At 43.6% G+C, this 19,830-nt stretch overlaps 1 protein-coding gene across 3 annotated transcripts in view; it reads right to left on the reverse strand.

Moving 5' to 3' along the window:
• ZNF644 (zinc finger protein 644) overlaps window positions 1–19,830 on the reverse strand; it is a 52,661-nt gene that overhangs the window by 15,753 nt on the left and 17,078 nt on the right. For all 3 annotated transcript variants that reach the window (XM_075286540.1, XM_075286539.1, XM_075286541.1), the window contains exon 2: window positions 16,714–16,762. The gene's annotated coding sequence lies outside the window, so the exon portion shown is untranslated. The remainder of the gene's footprint in view (window positions 1–16,713; window positions 16,763–19,830) is intronic.

Below are 19,830 nucleotides of genomic sequence, written 5' to 3' on the forward strand. Positions count from 1 at the left end.
GTATGTGGTGAAGTTTTCAATGCCAATGTTGGAACAATAGTGTGTGCGTTGCGGTGCCATGATGGCCGCCCGTGCTTCTGTGGCCCCATTCATTGTGTCCAGTGAGCACAAACTGCAAATGGGACCTGTCCGGAGATGTGCCCCATATACCAGACTGCAAAAATACATGGTCATGTGTTTGGGGCCATGGAAATGAATAGGTCAGTGTGTTAGCTAGTAAACTGACTGTGCACACAATCGTATGTATGAGGCCTTAAAGAGGACTTTTCATGGGTTTGGGGCACAGGCAGTTCTATACGCTGCTGGAAAGCTGACAGTGCGCTGAATTCTGCGCACTGTCGGCTTTCCCGATCTGTGCCCCGGGTAAAGCGCTATCGGTCCCGGTACCATAGCTCTTTACAGTCAGAAGGGCGTTCCTGACAGTCAGTCAGGAACGTCCTTCACAGCAGCGCCTATAGCGCGCTGTACAGTGTGAACAGGGAGGACCGCCCCCTCCCTCTGCTCACAGTGCTCGTCCATAGACGGGTATTATCAGGAGGGGGCGTTCCTCCCCAGTCTCAGAACACAGCGGTATTGGCGCTGCTGTGGAGAAGGACATTCCTGACAGACTGACAGGAACGCCCTTCTGACTGTAAAGAGCTACGGTACCGGGACCAAAAGCTCTTTACCCAGGGCACGGATTGGGAAAGCAGACAGTGCACTGAATTCAGCGCCCTGTCGGCTTTCCAGCAGTATATAGAACTGCCTGTGCCCAAACCCCTCTTTAAGGAGTTTCCTAACAATCTCCAGTTATCCCTTATCCCGGCCTAACTTGTTGACCGTTCACAAAAACAAAGGTCCTTGTTGGCCCCATATAAACGGAGCATTGGCTCGGTCACGCTTACACATTGCTGCAGAGTTCATTCCCCTGTAACTTGAAGCTAGCGGAATATCCCTTAATAATAAAAGGATACATATATATTATATATATGAATACATAATATAGAATTAAAGACAACAATCGACATTAACCCACTAATGGAAAGTAGGACAAATAGGGTGACAAGTACAAAAAATCATTTTGCTATGCGAGCTCTGGCAGACTCCATATCACTTGGTGATACTTTATCAGGGCGACGCGTTGATTAAAGTTATTTACGATCTAACCCTAATTAAACGTGCTAAAGGCACCGAGGAATTCATTCCTAGCGTGCGACTCCCCTTGAATATTTCAGGATGCCCAGCAGTCTACCAAAAACATGTTTCCACATTGACAAAAAAAAATAAAATTATAGCCAGTTTTAGCACCCCAAAATGGTGCTAAAGCAGCACCCAGCAGGACGGAGCGGCTGAAAGCTGCTCATAGGGAAAGTGGAAACATTTCACAAAGAACTTATTAAAACAAAGAAAGAACACGGCATAATGGGAACGTCTGTAAAGTGGGGCTGAGCGTGGATGTCAGAACTTATTATGAAGCAGAGGTAGATAAATGTATGCGCGCTCCATTCGAGATTATATATTAGCGTTTCTCAACAGGAAGCAATGTCGCTAACGAAGTGGTAAATTCAGTGTTAATGAGTGGCTGCACTGTTACCACCTCAGAGGTAAAACCTTACATGCTCCATCCATCTGTTCTAGTGTGAGAGGTTGCAAGAGAGAACAGACGCTTCTCCCATCGAAAACACGTTTACTGGCACCCCCCGAACAGCGGGGTGACTGACTACAGGAGTATCAGGATTCCTTATCGGCAACTGAAAATGAAAGATTATTACTGTCCCCTCTACAAGTGGAAACGGTGTATACAGGAGGTAATCCAGACATGGCTCCATGAGGACAGGACACCTTGTAATACAACCGCAACTCCTCTAATCTTACCCAAAAACCAACTCCTACACGGTCATACATGGCAGCTGCCATGGTCAGTCAGAAGCAGCGAAGATCCTCGTATTCATTAATAAGCCAGCGATTGATTCCTAGCAAAGAAAATACCTAACAAACTATAGATATTATATTGTATCCATAATAAAAATCACATTATTTTGAAGCCAGAGTCAGGTCGGCAGGGCTGTGCAACAAAAGTGGCGTCAAAAAAAAAAGTTACTGATTCCAACTTTACATTAAAATGATTCATTTTATTTATATTATAAAATTATTAAGGTATAAACCCAAACAACAGATGACATAAGACAGAATTTGATAGGGGTAGATTTAACATTGTAGATTTAGGGACAGTTTTGAATGGGATGAGCCTCAAAGTCAAGTCCGAAATAAAAATAATTTTTAATCAATTATTAATACTGTATACCGTATATACTCGAGTATAAGCCGACCTGAATGCAGATTTAGTGGTTTCTCTGCTGGACGGGACTTCTCATTGAAATAAATGGGAGCAGGGATACGTCTCATCCAGCAGACGCACATGGACATTCAGCCCAAATACATTCCCAGCAGGCGTCAATCCCACACCCCCTGCACACACAGGATGGGGAGGGTCCTCAGCAGTGCAACCCCTACTAGCCTATGGATAGAGGATAAATTTGCTTTGTGGAATAACCCTCTAATGGAGAAGAGAATTTACCCATATGGCTGACCGTACACATCAGGTAGCAGTCACCTGAACACTTGTTTTACTGACAGTTATTTGCTATGAATCCCCTTCCCCACATGTGTAGACATGCATGCTCAGTATAGTCTGGTTGTTGGGTGTAACCAACATTTATCTAATGTGTATGGTTAGATCTACTCACTAGCAGGGAACAAAGGATTGTGCAGAATGATATCTAATGGGTCCCAGCCTTCAGTAATCCTCTCCCCCCATGTTGTTACAGAAAACCCCATAGGATGGTATGGCCAACATTTATCTAATGTGTATGGACGAATTTACAACCAGAAAAGCTGGAGATTTATTTGCTACTTTACTTTCCAAACTGCTCTTCACATCCTACAAAACCCTGTAAATGACATGATAAAAGGCAAAACAAAGAAGCTAAAAGCTGGGAAGCGCCATCATGGAAATCACCGCAATTTACAGGAGAAATGTGACCTCTCCTCCTTCTCCTTACAGGATGACAGATCATATGAACGCCTCGGGCGATCCTTATTTACAAGATTTCCTACATCAGTATTTTTGCAAACTAACAGCACTTGTTATAACACTTCTGTACACTACACCCTGAGGTTACCGCCGAGGAAAATTAGGTGATAATTGCATATTAACATAATTATTCTATAATTCTTCAAAAGAAACCGATTAGGTCACTTAAAGGGGGTTGTCTGCTTTCAGCCAGCACCCCCCATAGGCACCATTGCATTGTGATCTGTAATTATAAGACTGCCCCCTACTGTCTGCTAAGGCCAGGAGTCAGGGGTGACCCACACGTAGCAACAGGCCTGACTAGGCAATTCAGCATCACAGGCCAATAACTGGCAGCCTTTAGCTCTGTGTGTGCAGAGTCTCCGGCTACAGCAAGGGCTGAAAAAGCATCAGTCACAGGAAAAACGTGCTAGAAATATAGACATGTGTAAGAAATCCTCAAGAAGGTTACTAACGTCTACTATGGTGTTTACTCTCTGGCTCCAGGGTCACGGCGGAACTTAAAGGGATCCTATCATTGGATTCCCTTTTTTTCTCCCTAACACGTAGGAATAGCCATAAGAAAGACTATTCTTCTCCTACCTTTAAATGGCTTCTCCGCACCGCCGTTCGGTAGAAATCCGGGTTTTCTTTGGTATGCAAATGAGTTCTCTTGCAGCACTGGGGGCAGGCCCCAGTGATCAAACAGGACTGGGGGCGTCCCCAATGCTGCAAAAGAACTCTCCAGCGCCGCCTCCATCTTCTTCTGGAACGCCCTCTCCCTGTGTCTTCCGTCTTGGGTTTCAATCTTCTAGGCCTCGGGCAGAGCCGACTGCGCATGCCCACGGCCACAAGAAAATGGCCACTTACAGCAGCTTACTGTGTAAGCAGCCATTTTCTTGCGGCCCGGCCATGCGCAGTCGCCTCTGCCCAAGGCCTAGAAGATTGAAACCCAAGACAGAAGACACAGGGAGAGGGCGTTCCAGAAGAAGATGGAGGTGGCGCTGGAGATTTCTCTTGCAGCAATGTGGACACCCCCGGTGCTGTTAGAGCGCTAGGGCCTGCCCCCAGTGCTGCGAGAGAACTCATTTGCATACCAAAGAAAACCCAGATTTATACTGAACGGCGGCGAGGAGAAGACATCTAAAGGTAGGAGAAGAATAGTCTTTCTTAAGGCTATTCCTACGTGTTAGGGAGAAAAAAAAAGGGAATCCAATGATAGGATCCCTTTAAGCATCATAGATGGAGATGGAGTACCATCCTCTAAGGCTACATTCACATCTGTGCTGAAGTCTCTGTCACAAAATTCGATAATCGACATTGGAAAGCGAATGGAAGACCTTTTTCCTCCATTATAGCTGATGGGGTCCACTGGACTATTTTAGCGGCCCACCTCTCCATTGCTCGATCCCGGCAAACCTGAACAATGAAGATACAGCACTAGTGTGATCCTACCGTAGTATCATTTCATATGGGTTTGATGTGTCTGTGGGGTTGGGAGAAGTTCTCGATGGGCTTAGACTAATAAAAGCATTGTTTTTTTATTACATTACACAATATATATTAAATACTGTATAACTAGAGATACATACAGTAGTTTGTCATAGATTTACTGTCATAGGATTTATTCATGAGTTACCTTTATTTCACACATTCCATTACAACTTCTGTCTCACCACAGCCATTTTATAGAGGAGTTGGAGCAGGATTTGGCTCATTCACCCCATGGCTGGAGCGGATTTCAACCAAAGACTGAAAACTGACACTGAGCTGACGGCAATAATTGACTCTGTGAGCTGATGATTTTTCCCTGCAGTGTGAATAGATTTCTTAAAAATCCCATCCACTTTGATGCTACTGAAATTTGAAAAGAAAAGATGCAGCCCATTGTTCCTCGCCTAAACTAGTGGTTCTCCAGCTAAGGAAACCTGCCCCTTATATATAATAAGGGCTCATTCACACGGGGGGCGGATTTTGGCACTGATGGTGATGCGGGGAGCCACGTCACTCTTGGGTCAAAACCCACCTGCCACAACCGTCGCTTCTTTCCCCTCCGGAGTCGGCTCAAATGAATGGGCCGACTGGAGGTTGCTGCCTGAAGAAAGGGCAGCTCATGGTTTCCATAGACCACCATTGCATGGAGGTGGATTTTGAGACGAAATCTGCTGTCAAAATCCACCTCCTTGCCCCCGTGGGAACTATCTGAATGCTTGGGGTCCGGCTGCCTGGGTCCCCAGCCATCATTAGAATGGAGTTCCATTAGAGGTGCACACGTTTGACCACCACTCTAGTAGGGAACTGAAGTAGTGACAATAGGGACTGTGACTTCTAGTAGTGAACTGAGCCACATAGGATAAACATTGTCAGAAGGGAAATGCTAAAGCATCGTCCTCTGCAAGCTGCCATGGGAAAAACCACCTGAAATTGGATTTTTTTTTTTTTTTTTTCTGCATTTCCCTGTAGGATTCCCTGCACTGCAAAGGTTGAAAGCTGTGGGAGAAAACCACAATAGGGTTGTATCTCTCAGAGGAAAAAATAGGCATCTGGGGAATTTTTGTGAATCTATATTTCCTCACATACATTTTTCAGACAATAGTTATGTTGATATGTGTATATAATATATATATATATATATATATATATATATATATATACAGTCCTATGAAAAAGTTTGGGCACCCCTATTAATCTTAATCATTTTTAGTTCTAAATATTTTGGTGTTTATAACAGCCATTTCAGTTTGATATATCTAATAACTGATGGACACAGTAATATTTCAGGATTGAAATGAGGTTTATTGTACTAACAGAAAATGTGCAATATGCATTAAACCAATATTTGACCGGTGCAAAAATATGGGCACCTCAACAGAAAAGTGACATTAATATTTAGTAGATCCTCCTTTTGCAAAGATAACAGCCTCTAGTCGCTTCCTGTAGCTTTTAATCAGTTCCTGGATCCTGGATGAAGGGATTTTGGACCATTTCTTTCTACAAAACAATTCAAGTTCAGTTAAGTTTGATGGTCGCCGAACATGGACAGCCCGCTCTCAAATGATCTGAAAACAAAGATTGTTCAACATAGTTGTTCAGGGGAAGGATACAAAACGTTGTCTCAGAGATTTAACCTGTCAGTTTCCACTGTGAGGAACATAGTAAGGAGATGGAAGACCACAGGGACAGTTCTTGTTAAGCCCAGAAGTGGCAGGCCAAGAAAAATATCAGAAAGGCAGAGAAGAAGAATGGTGAGAACAGCCAAGGACAATCCACAGACCACCTCCAAAGAGCTGCAGCATCATCTTGCTGCAGATGGTGTCACTGTGCATCGGTCAACTATACAGCGCACTTTGCACAAGGAGAAGCTGTATGGGAGAGTGATGAGAAAGAAGCCGTTTCTGCACGTACGCCACAAATAGAGTTGCCTGAGGTATGAAAAAGCACATTTGGACAAGGCAGCTTCATTTTGGAAACAAAAATTGAGTTGTTTGGTTATAAAAAAAGGCGTTATGCATGGCGTCCAAAAAGAAACAGCATTCCAAGAAAAACACTTGCTACCCACTGTAAAATTTGGTGGAGGTTCCATCATGCTTTGGGGCTGTGTGGCCAATGCCGGCATCGGGAATCTTGTTAAAGTTGAGAGTCGCATGGATTCCACTCAGTATCAGCAGATTCTTGAGAATAATGTTCAAGAATCAGTGACGAAGTTGAAGTTACGCCGGGGATGGATATTTCAGCAAGACAATGATCCAAAACACCGCTCCAAATCCTCAGGCATTCATGCAGAGGAACAATTACAATGTTCTGGAATGGCCATCCCAGTCCCCAGACCTGAATATCATTGAACATCTGTGGGATGATTTGAAGCGGGCTGTCCATGCTCGGCCACCATCTAACTTAACTGAACTTGAATTGTTTTGTAAAGAGAAATGGTCCAAAATACCTTCATCCAGGAACTGATTAACAGCTACAGGAAGCGACTAGAGGCTGTTATCTTTGCAAAAGGAGGATCTACTAAATATTAATGTCACTTTTCTGTTGAGGTGCCCATACTTTTGCACCGGTCAAATTTTGGTTTAATGCATATTGCACATTTTCTGTTAGTACAATAAACCTCATTTCAATCCTGAAATATTACTGTGTCCATCAGTTATTAGATATATCAAACTGAAATGGCTGCTGCAAACACCAAAATATTTAGAACTAAAAATGATTAAGATTAATAGGGGTGCCCAAACTTTTTCATAGGACTGTATATATATATATATATATATATATATATATATATATATATATATATATATATATTTTTTTTTTTTCAAGGGCTGAGGCGAGACTGCAGCAGCCAATCACTGGTCACATCTCTGCTAATACATCAACCCTACTGGAGAGGTCAGCGAGTGGTCACAGAGGTCACCAGAGTCTCGGGGCAACACGGTGGCTCAGTGGTTAGCACTGCAGCCTTGCAGCGCTGGAGTCCTGGGTTTTAATCCCGCCAGGAACAACATCTGCCAGGAGTTTGTATGTTCTCCTCGTGTTTGCGTGGATTTCCTCCCATTCTACAAAGACATACTGATAGGGAGCCCCATATGGGGCTCACAATCTACATTAATATATATAAAAAAAAAACCACAAGGCTGTATTGCCACTAATTTTTATTTCGCCACATCACCAGCCCCTTTATGGGTCTTCCAGAAAACCCCAACGTAGCGAGCCGTAGCCAAAAAGCGTTGTATAAAAATAAAAAAAATGGTGGCGGAAATGCGTCGCTTTTTTTTCCCTCACAGAAAGTCAGTGTAGTTTTCCTCTGCATACTTTGTGCCTCTATTATATCTATATGGAAAACGCCAGTGTTTCCGTTGGTATAATTGACATGTGGCTATTTACAAAAACACGATCTACATATACATATATACAGTATATATATATATATATATATATATATATATATATATATATATATAAAAATTTTTTCCTAGATTTTTATCCCACTGTTTTTATTTTATTTTTTAATTTGTATTTTTGTTGTATTTTCTGGTAGCGCAGACTGAGATACCTTTCACTTTTGCAGAAATCTGTTCTGCTGTTCGGATTCTAGACGCATCTCACTTCATTACTACATCTAAAAAGCCAAGACGTAATTTAATAAAATGAGAATTTGCTAAAGCGGATTTTTTTTACAGGCCTAAAAGTTTGGAAAAACGAACATTTACCCTGGATCTGAATCATTAGTATGCATTTTTTTTTTTTTTTTTTTATCACATCTTACCAAACGAATACATTTTTGCAGTTGCAAATAACCAGCGGTTTCCTCTAGCTGTGATTCAACACTCATTAAAGCTGCTAACAAGTTTTTGCTTATTACTACTCAGTTTTAGAGTTACATTTACCAGCGACGCGGTGACATCCGTTAAGAATACACTTCAATAATTACCAAATCACACATTTCTTTAAAAGGTCGTAACCAGCCACAAAATCCCAAAGATTTCTAATTATATTTACCCTTTCGATGGGCCCGTACATGCTGTACTATAGGTGCGATCCGAAAATGAGCACAAGTGGCAGTAAACGGCTTAAAACGGACGGCCAGGCGGTCAGGACTGAAGGCTCCTGCGTGTGACCATATTGCGGCTTTATATACACAGAGTTCTATGGGGCCGTAGGGTCTATACCTCGGATTTAACGTACAGGAATATGGAGGCATGGGGGCTCCATTGGGTGCCGTATTACAGAGGTCACTATTCTACACTACATGCAATTAGAGATGAGCGAACAGTAAAATATTCGATATTCGTTTCAGCCACTCAGTATTCGACTATTTGAACGAATATCGAACCCCATTATAGTCTATGGGTAAAAATACTATGGGGATTCCACTCTTCGACTCAGGAGAGTGACCAAGTCCACTATGACACCCCAGGAAATGATGCCAACACCCTGGAATGCAACTGAGACAGCAGGGGAAGCATGTCTGGGGGCATCTAACATGCCCATGTCACTGTATTACGTCAGGATCCCTGTCAGCTTGCGATATGCGGGAGCTGACTTTTTCCCATAGGAATGCATTGACCAGCGTTGATTGGCCGAATGCTGTACACTGGCCAATCAATGCAAGTTCTGCCGGAGGAGGCAGAGTCTAAGATCCGTCCACCGTAGTTTCCATTGAGGTCCGATCTCAGATGTAGCAGTGCTGAGTGTGTGTTGAACCATGCTGCACACTCAGCTCTGCTGCATCTCTGTGTGTGCTAAGCTGTGCCACTTCTCTGTGTAGCAGTGCTGTGTCAGCACTGCTACACCTGAGATCGGACCACAATGGAAACTGCTGTGGACAGATCTTAGACTCCGCCTCCTCCGGCAGAACCAGCGTCGATTAGCCAAATGCTGTACACTGGCCAACCAACGCTGGTCAATGCATTCCTATGGGAAAAAGTCAGCTCACGCATATCGCAAGCTGACAGGAATCCCGACCAGATAGAGCACCAAAGAGCTGGGTGAGTGACTTTCCCCCCTAAATAAAGGTAATCCCTAGCTAACCCTGCCTGTACATCTGTCCCTGTCTCACAGTCACATAGTTCATAGTCCCAAATTAATCGAATATTAAATCCACCATTCGTCTAAAGTGGAGGTCACCTGATTTTGGCCAATTCCTTTTTCTTTTTTTTATGCCTCCGTTGTCGTAGTTCCTGTCCCACCTCCCCTGCAGTTATTGGTGCAAAAAACGCGCCAGGGAAGGTGGGAGGGGATACAAATTTTTACTCCATTTGCCTCATGGTATTCGATTGTAATGAAATACCTGAAACGGCCTGATATTCGATCAAATATCTATTCAATCGAACGGTGTTCGCTCATCTCTACTTGCAATGTGTCTATAGCATTTGAGACCCCAACATGCACACTGAACATATGCATAGACCTCCATACACTCAGTGTATATTTTCGCCATCCTCCGAGCCTTTTCTCGCCTCTTCTACTGTACAGGAAAGAATAAATCGGGGGCACAGAATAAAGAGTGTACTGTGCATACATTATATTACAATGGGAGAGAATGACTAGTATATACCACTGCAGGCCTATACAGCGCCATACGTCAGACTCAGAAGACAAAACCCAGCATCTGACAGCTTTACAACACAATGTGACAATCAATCTCAGGGATACAAAGCTTTCCAAATCTTATGGTCTGCGCTGCCACCAAGTGGCAATTGAAAGTAGAGCACTCTGTATTTCCTGCGGCTCATGTACGACCAAAATATTTCCTAATGCTATATGATTATATGATTATATTTTACTAACTAACCTGTACAGCTGATTTTAGCCTCCATCTCAGTGCCACAACACATGGAGTTTGAGTAATTGTATGTATCGGATATAGGGAACGCTGGTTCACAGAAATGGGGGGAAATTTAAGGTAGACTTTCGCCTCTAATTCTTCTCCATGTTCCGGCCCGGACAATGCTCTTCATTCCACCAACACAGTGGGGTGGGGAGATTCAGTGATAGATGGCGCCCAGGCAAACACAGCCCAAGTTCTCTAGGAACCTCATGTTCATAATGAATAGGAGTCAGGAATATCAACCTAATAAACTTATCAATGTCTAAATTCAATAAGACCCCAAGCATAAAGGAAACGGATGACCTATCCTGGACCCCAAACCAATCAGCTCATTCACTGAGGAGGAAGTGCAGTGCAGCCGAGGACCAGAACTAAGCCACACAATGTTTTATCGGAGACCGAGTGTGCATAGGGTATGGGGCAAAGCTTGCATTAGAACACAGACAGGGGGCAACTGGATGTGACATCAGACTGTCATGAGTGCATACCGTTCTGCATGCATAGCTATGGCGGCTTCTAATCCATCCTGTTCCCGAAGACCCCCATAAATGTGAAGGTATCACCGAATGCTCTCATATGACACTCAGATGTCATTCCAACTGTCACCCGACTGCATTCACCTGCAGACTTAGCCCCACACCGGATGCACACTCTTTATATTACTTGCTGCTCCTTGTTTCACTGTTATTTGCACGCAGTGAATCTGTGAACAAACTACATTTCCCATGATTCATCTGCCTGCTCTCACTCTGTGCTGCTCGTAGGGGGTGGTTTGAGCTTGTAAACTAAACAGCACAGCAGGAGGTAACCTCAGATTTCACTTACAGCGGAGAAAGGAGAGGTTACACAGAGAGTGAGAGCGGGCAGGTGAATCATGGGAAATGTAGTTTGTACACATTCACTGCGTGTAAATAATAGTGACACAAGGAGAAGCAAGTAAAATAAAGCCAAAGCTGCACCAGGGATTTAGCAGTGCTGTGGATGTATTGGCAGGTAATTTTTGGAAGCTGAATAACCCCTTTAAAATTGTGAAAATAAGACTGAGACGGTAAAAAGGGGTGCAGTGTAGAGATGGGCGAGTACTATTCAAAACTCCAGTTTCAAATAGCACGCACCCATAGGAATGAATGGACGCAGGCGGCATGCAGGGGGTTAAGCAGCCGTCCGCTGGCAAAGTCTGCGTGCCAGCCGCTTCCATTCATTCCTATGGGTGCGTGCTATTCGAAACGACCGTTTGGAATAGTACTCGCTTATCTCTAGTTCAGTGATTTTTGCACTGTAAACAAATTCTAATGTTAGTCGGAAATATTAGCAGATACATAGAATGGAAAGTCTGTCATATCTAACGGATATGCAGCAGAGAACAGCAAATGCACATTAAAAGGAATGGATTGCCTAGATTTTATTTATTACAAAAAAAAAAAATATTAAAACTTATTTTCTCTCTAAGCTGTTTTTATTTTCTGATTGTAGATTTCTTTTTTTTCCCCTCTATTTTCTATACATGATTATGGGGGCAGCCATCTTCCCAGAGCTTCTCTTCTGAGCATTTAGTGATATGCTTTACTGTATAGCCATGGTCATATATAGCAATACTCTGGAGCCAACTGAGTGAGTCCTATGTTAGAGTAGGAATGAACAATTAATAACCTTTTCGATTCAGTTACAATATTTGCATTCATTCCAAACACGACCGAAACTGCTAACCAGATCCCAGAGTAGAAGAAACAAAGGCCCAAGGGAAGAGAACAAACCTAAAAAACAAAACAGTGGTACTCACCTCTCCTGGGCTTTGAGGTGACTCCCTGCTGTCTTTGGCGCTTCTGACTGATGTCAGGGAACACTGAGGCCTGAGACCGGGTCTCAGTGGTCACGCAAGGTCACAAAGCTTGCATCTATGCATCACAATGTCACATGACACTGCAGCCCAATTACAGGCCTCAGCGGTCCTGGACATCAGTCAGAAGTGCCGAAGACGGCAGAGAGTTGTTCCAGGGCCAAGGAGAGGTGGGTAACACAGTGTATTAGGTTTGATCACTTTCCCCGGATCTCCACTTATTATACCCTGGAGTCTGGAGAGATCCCATAGCACAAAAGCAGTTTTGATTCAGCCTGAAATAAACCACCCGGTGAACCTTGTCAGATAAACGGTGACATCACCTATGGACAGTGGTGGATGCAATAGTGGGTCAGTGGTGTAGGTTATCTTCTATCGTAATAATGTCTGATGTAAAGGAGGTGACTATTGCTTGCTAATACTGTACTTTTCTTTGCAGCAGGTTTTTTTTTTTTTTTTAATATATAAGGTTACACATAAAACAAAACAAACAAAAAAAAAAAAAAACATAAAAAATTCTTTACAAATATGTTTAACATTAAACTTGGTTTAAAGATGAAATATGACCCGGTGACACATTCCCTTTAAAAGATTTAGAAGGGAGGTCGTTTATTTAGCTGTAAAAGTAAACCTTTAGTCTACTGTAAGTGTTGATTTGCCGCAGAATCAAGTGAAAAATGGGCAATGAACATGACAAGATGAAGACTAGATGGTTGATTCACATCAGTTGTCGCATACCCTCCATTACCTAGAAAGAAAAAAAAGTTTGGAGCCTTAACCAGAGAGGGGTAAATACACTAACTACAGGGAGAGGTTTGCCACGTGAAACAGGGTCCCTGGCACTAATCTATTCTGCCTTGAAATAAAACCTATTGACAGATTCTCTAAAACAGAATGAACATTTAAAAGTACTTAAGACCTATCATAAGGATAGATTATCAATATTATATATCAGTGGGGGTTTGATGCCCAGATGTTTTCAGCAACTAATGCACAGAAAATGGAGCAGGAAGCAGACAGCTCTGTTCTGTGTGTAGTGGTCAGACCAGGTACTGCAGATCGGCTACCATTCACTTGACTGGGGCTAAGCTGCAGTGACATTGTATGGCCAATGCCCAGAAAAAAGAGTTGTCTGCCTCCTGCTCTATTCTGTGTGTATGAGCTGCAGAGAACAACTACTAGGTAGAGGTGCCGGATAACAGCCTCGCTTCTATAGCATATCAATAATCTCCCCTTATGATAGGTCATCAATATTTCCAGCCTGAAAAAAAAAACATTGAAAGGGGTTGTCCAGGATAATTAAAATCCCTGCACTACATTAAACACTCTCCTCCCTCCCACTTTCTAAATAACAATGAATAGTTACCCCTATCCCTGGTGTGGTGACCGCCCCAGGGATATTTTCCGATTATCCAGTGACGATCCGTTTGTCCATTTCTGGAAACGGATTGTCACTACGACTCTCCTCCCACCCCCATCCACTCCTCTCATATTTAACCATGCATGGCTTCTTCCGACGAGACGGCTCCTCCTCCTGCGGTCTGAGTGGTGCACGCTCTTCTACACAGAGTGCACCGCTGCCTTTAATTCAACTCTACCGCACTTCCACACATGTGCAGTAGAGGCGCCTTGTCGCTGCTGAGGAAGAGTATGGGAGAAGTAAAGGATGAGGGGCCGTCTCGCCAGAAGCAGCATGGAGGGGCAAGTATACACTATGGTTCAAGGTTTGGGCTGAGTAGGTAGGAAAGGGTAGGATAGTTAGAGACGGGGGGGGGTAAGAGTGAGGAAGTATAGGCGAGAAAGGTGAAAGGGTTAGTGAGGAAGTTAGAGAGCACGTAAAAAAGAAAAAAAGAAAAGCAGAGATACCTGCAGTCCCCAGAGGCACCAAGGAATCACTCAAAACACGGATATAGGTACATGGGTGAATTTATTAACCCATTAGTAGCACTAACAAATTTTTTAATAAAACTTTTTTTGCCCAAAAACCCCTTTAATACATAAAAGGAGGTATTCACCAGGATATGCCACTACACCATGGCCACTGACGCTCCGATTTCTTGGACCCCCTGCTTTAAAGTACAACCCTGAACAGAAACTGTTGAATTGAGCTTTGCTGCAGGTCCTGCAAAGTGTGGCTGGGAGCATTGCGACGACATTGCTTAAAGAGAGTCTACTAACTCCCAAACAAGTTCAATGTACGGGGATGTTCACAGTGCAGAATTTGCATTCTGCGTAGCTAGCCGCGATGGGATGCCGATGCAGTGCACCAGCAACAGTCGCGGCATTCTGCTCCGGATTAGGCCCAAATGAATGAGCCTAATCAGGAGGGAGCCTTGCTGAGTCAGCCGTGGAATCCGCAGGAAGAAGGGTCATCTCGCTTCTTTTTTCCGCTGCTAGCTAGCGGAAAAAAGAAGTAATGGGCTCCCATTGAAGTCAATGGGAGCCGTTTTTGGCAGCGGTTTTTGAGGCGGATTCTGCGTATAGAGAGCACACCTCAGTGATAAACGTCATACCTTTGTTATGGATAACGCTTTGTAGATTTGGAGAAAAATTATTTTGATGTTTTATGTAAATGAGGCAGCTCCTGCACTGGGAAAGGTCCTCAGCTCCCCGGGGCAGTGGTCTTGTCACACAGACCCCCCCCCCCCCCCATCTTCTTCCTGCTTGTACCATCCCTTACAGTTAGAGGAGCAAGATCAGTTCTGCAGGTAGCTGAAGGCCCGAGCCCAATCCACTAATGGCCTCTTTTGCAGGAGTCATTTTTGTTCTCCAAATACAAAGCAGTAACATACATAGTCACTTATCACTGTAATGAATACATTAGTGGGAGGTGGTAGACTACATTTAATGTGTCACCAGAACCCAGCCATACAGATAGGCTCACCTGAATCAAAAAGTGTCTCCTTGTGAATTGATGCCTCCATTGCCAAGCCATAGCTTTATGGTAATATGCAAATTAGTTCTTCGGAGCAACAGCAATGACCTCACTGCTCCAAATTGCTCATTGGCATATGGACAAAAAAAAAAAAAAAGTGATATCACAGCAACAGCAAGGCACCAATTCAAAAGGTGAAAACGATGTCCAATTCAAGTGACCCTAACCTATCTATTGTCTATGCTGGGTTGATACGCTGGCTTCTGGCAACAGACTCCCTTTAAAGGGGTTGTGTCGTAATAGACACTTAAGTGTCCAATCGCTGGAGGCCAGACTGCCAGGTCCTTCAGTGATTAGGAAAATGGGGGATTGAAAGTCCCCTATAAGTCTCCTTGTGAATGAAGCATCAGAGCGGTTGTGCGACTGACCCTCCATTCACTGCTATGGAGCTGCAAGGACTATAATATCAGGCAATTGTCACAGTCACATAGAAGTGAATGGAGCATCAGTCACACCTGGCACTTCATTCACAAGGACTCTTTAGGGGAACTTTCGGTCCCGTCCTCCCGATCACTAGGGGACCTGGCGATTACACTCACTCCCTATCCACAGGATCAGAAATAAGGGACCATATTAGCAAAACCTCTTAACTAGAGATGAGCGAACAGTGAAATATTTGAGATTAGATATTCATTTCGAGTACAGCCTCAATATTCGGCTACTCGATCGAATATCAAATCCCATTATAGTCATTGGGAAAAAATGCTCGTTTCAGGGGAAACCACTATTCGACTAAAGGAGAGTCACCAAGTCCACGGATAGCAGGAGGAGAGTGTTTAGGAGGAGCGCTGTGCAGTTAAAGCGCATGGACCCCATTATAGTCTATGGGGTCTGTGCGCTTTAACTGCACAGCACTTGCAGTTGCACTGATAAAAAGTAAGCTCCCTCGTAACCGCAAGCTGCCAGCTCTCCTGACTAGCAAAGACGAGCCTGCGGCAAATCAACGCTGGTTCTGCAGCAGGCTCGTCCTTGCTAGTCGGGAGAGCTGGCAGCTTGCTGTTACGAGGGAGCTGACTTTTTCTCATAGGAATTAATTGACCAGCGTTGATTGGCCAGTGTACAGCATTCGGCCAATCAAAGCTGGTCCTGCCGGAGGCTCGTCTGTGAGGAGGCGGAGTCTAAAATCGGACAACAATGGAGACTGCTTTAGTCCGATCTAAGACTCCTCCTCCTCACAGATGAGCCTCCGGCAGAACCAGTGTTGATTGGCTGAATGCTGTACACTGTATAGCATTCGGCCAATCAATGCTGGTTCTGAATCAAATATTTACTGCGAATAGCTAGTAGTATTCGATCAAGTACGAGTATTTCAAATACCGTAGTATTCGATCGAAGACCTACTCGATCGAATACTACTCGCTCATCTCTACTCTTCACTAGTCCTGCAGTTTGATCCTTTTTTTAAGATCGATGTTCGATCTGGCAAGAGAATCACGAATGATAACTATATCCAGGGCATGATATAGCAGCGTGAAAACGATGAAAGGACCAGATGAAACCATCCCAGGCCTTGGCAAATAGGTAACTTACTCAACAGTTCACTTACACGTTTTACTTACAATGAGTTACTTTAGAAGTCAACCAAATCCCGATGGCTTCTTTCAGAACCTGCAAGCAAATAAACAGCAACATTAAGTATTGCCACAACCCCGGCTCTCTGTTACTAAACATATATCTCATATGCAACTGGCAAATGTAGCAAATAACAATGAACAAAAGAATGGGAGAAAAAAAAAAAAAAAAAACCTAAAATGACAAGAAAAAAGAAGCACACCACCTATGTGAACAGCAGCTGTGAATTCACACTTAAAGGGATTCTCTAGGTAAAAAAAAAAAGTGTTAGTGCTATTAATGGATTAATAAGTGCACCCAAATACCTTTAGCAGTGTTTTCAGTGATTTCTGGGAGCTCCTGGTATCCTCTGCATTTGTTTACCTGGGTAGCTTCCTGCTTTCTTATCCTACAACTACCATGATGCTCTTCACTCAGATCCCCCTCACACTCCCTTCTTGTTTCCCTAGTTAGCCCACAGACTACTACCTAACTCTGAGTCCACCCCATCACAATTACCTGTCTTCCATTCCTTGAAGATCATTTTCTTCTGTGCCGCCGGCTACTACTTCCCTTGGCTTCTGCCAGCACCTGTGCAATAGAGCTGGAATGGCACTTCGGCTCTATTGTGCAGGGGCCGGCAGAAGTGATACTTTGTGCCAGAAGATCAGGACACGTGGACAACCAAGTATGATGAAGTGGGTAGTATTGGTGACGTTCCATTTCCGGAAACAAAACGTCACCGGAAATATCAGAAAATATGCCTGGGGCGGTCACATGACCACCCCATCGATCTAGGCATATTTGTCAGTTTCCCAGTATGTGCCCTGGTGGTGGAGATATGAGTGCCGTTAGTTTTGGCACTGATATCTCCCCACTGTCAGAAGGGCATTCCTCATAGCTCAGCATCATCGCTGGGCTGTAAGGAACGCCCCCTCTGACAATACAGGGCTATGTTACGGTACAGACGGTGGGGATCTTTAAAAGGGGCTTTCCAGGATTTACCAGGGACCACAAATCACATGATTGAAGTGGCAGAGGCGTTCTAGTGAGTGCCGGATAAGATTCACAGGCCGGTGACATCAGTCATTTATAACAAGGCCTGTGTGAAGCTCATGCCCACTCAAGTGAATGGGAATGAGCTGCAATATCAAGCAGTGTAGAGACCACAGCACTGGTTTAAATGTTGCGATCTATTCAAACAGGTGACATGTCAGACCCCCCATCACCAATCTGAGACCGATGACCGATACTAATGATAGCTCATTCTTATAAATGGGTTATTTATGGTAATAGGTTGAGACTCAGTCAAGTGACTGGTAATGAACTGCAACACCAGTCACAGCCCAAGGGTAAGGTAGTGCTTTTATTCCTCTGGAGAACCCAAAAAAATAAAAATAATAATAATTGTCCCAAGTGTTGTTTTTGCATTGCACTCGCCACTTTGGGGAAGAAGGGTGTGGTTTGGGCTCCACCATATTGATAATCATTTAAACTAGTTTTCTACTGTAAATGATGCCTGAAATGTTTGCAAGCTACAAGCCAGTCTGAATTTCTGCCATGAGGAAGGAACGTCTATCGTTCTGAAACGCATATCCAAACCATGTGTCTGCGCGATTACTCTACTCTCTGTTACTATGTAACATTTTATCTGGATCAAGAATAAAGGTTATATTTTAATGAATATTTACCGCATGGTCGACGCTGGATTTTTAGTTATGTCAGCATTACCCACCTATGCAGCCTCCATTTACTACTTGGACCTGTTTGCCTCCTGCTGTGAACCATTCTCAGTGACAAATACTTATAGGCTTAGTTTATAAAGGTCGTAGCTGGTGACCACCGCCCTTTAAGAAGAAGAAAGATTAACAGGTAGATTGGATCATTATTAAATTTCATTTCATAGGCTAGATGTATAGTAGTCGCACACTTTCACACCTCAGGGGTTAACACCGTTAACTTAAAGCAGAAGAGCCTAACCATATTAGGTATAGGACGAGTGCTGAGGACCAAGTATAGAAAGCAGTAAGGACGGCTCTGGAATGAGTATATAGATCTGGATTCTATTCAATGTCTCTACAGAGTAGAAAACATACCTTTGCGTAGACATTCAGGACTGCCAGAGCCTAACATAGGAGTTTAAGCCCAAAGAAAGAAAATCACATTACGACTAAATATTTAGACCAGTGATGGCCATTGGGGATGCCGGCTATCCTGACAAGAAATAGGAGGAGGTGAAAGAGGGAAAATGTTGTAAGCCATGCGCTTCAGAATTTTGGCTTCAAAAGCTGAAAAAATAGGATTTCAAAGACTTGTGACAAATTTCTGCGACTCTTTTAATCTGTTAATTTCACTTTTAAAAAGTGGGTGAGAAAGTGCCCGCGCCCTGCCTGTCGAGCGGACGTCCCCTACATTTAGCAAAAGCGACGTCTTAAAATGTGACAAAAATCACCCCATTCACATGCTGGAATTTGGAGAGGTCTTCCACCTCAGACTCCTCTCTAAATTCCAACCCTGTGTAACCCCTCGTCTGCCGCAGGCTTGCTCGCTGAATCGCGGATTCCGCAGTGGAAACAAAAAGGACGATTCTTGAAATAAAAAACAAAAGCAGCGCCAGCCACTGAACCCAAACAGAATTTGGAGCAGATTGTGAAGCAGAATAGACCTCAAAACCGGATGCAAATTCCTCTGTGGGAACAGCCCTAACGCCGGGTGATGAATGGTTTGCTTTCAACGAAAGAAATTAGTTTGTTGTGATCGCATCGCCCTGTGTAATAAGGGCAGACAATGAGGATATATAGACAGACGACTGTGGATAAAAATGGCAGTCAAAAACAGACTTCTAAATATATTGTAAGCTATATGTTCTAAAGACAGCCTTGTCACGTCTGTTACAAAATTGGATGTCCATTTTTGATTTGCGGGTGATTCTGACTAGAGATGAGAGAATAATGAAATATTCGAGATTCGTTTTGAGTAGAGCCTCAATATTCGACTACTCGATCGAATATCGAACCCCATTATAGTCTATGAGAAAAATGCTCGTTTCAGGGGAAATCACTATTCAACTAAAGGAGAGTCACCAAGTCCATGAGTAGCAGGAGGAGAGTGTTTAGGAGGAGCAA

The sequence above is a fragment of the Leptodactylus fuscus genome, chromosome 9 (assembly GCF_031893055.1).
Source record: "Leptodactylus fuscus isolate aLepFus1 chromosome 9, aLepFus1.hap2, whole genome shotgun sequence".
In the NCBI taxonomy this organism is placed as follows: domain Eukaryota; kingdom Metazoa; phylum Chordata; class Amphibia; order Anura; family Leptodactylidae; genus Leptodactylus; species Leptodactylus fuscus.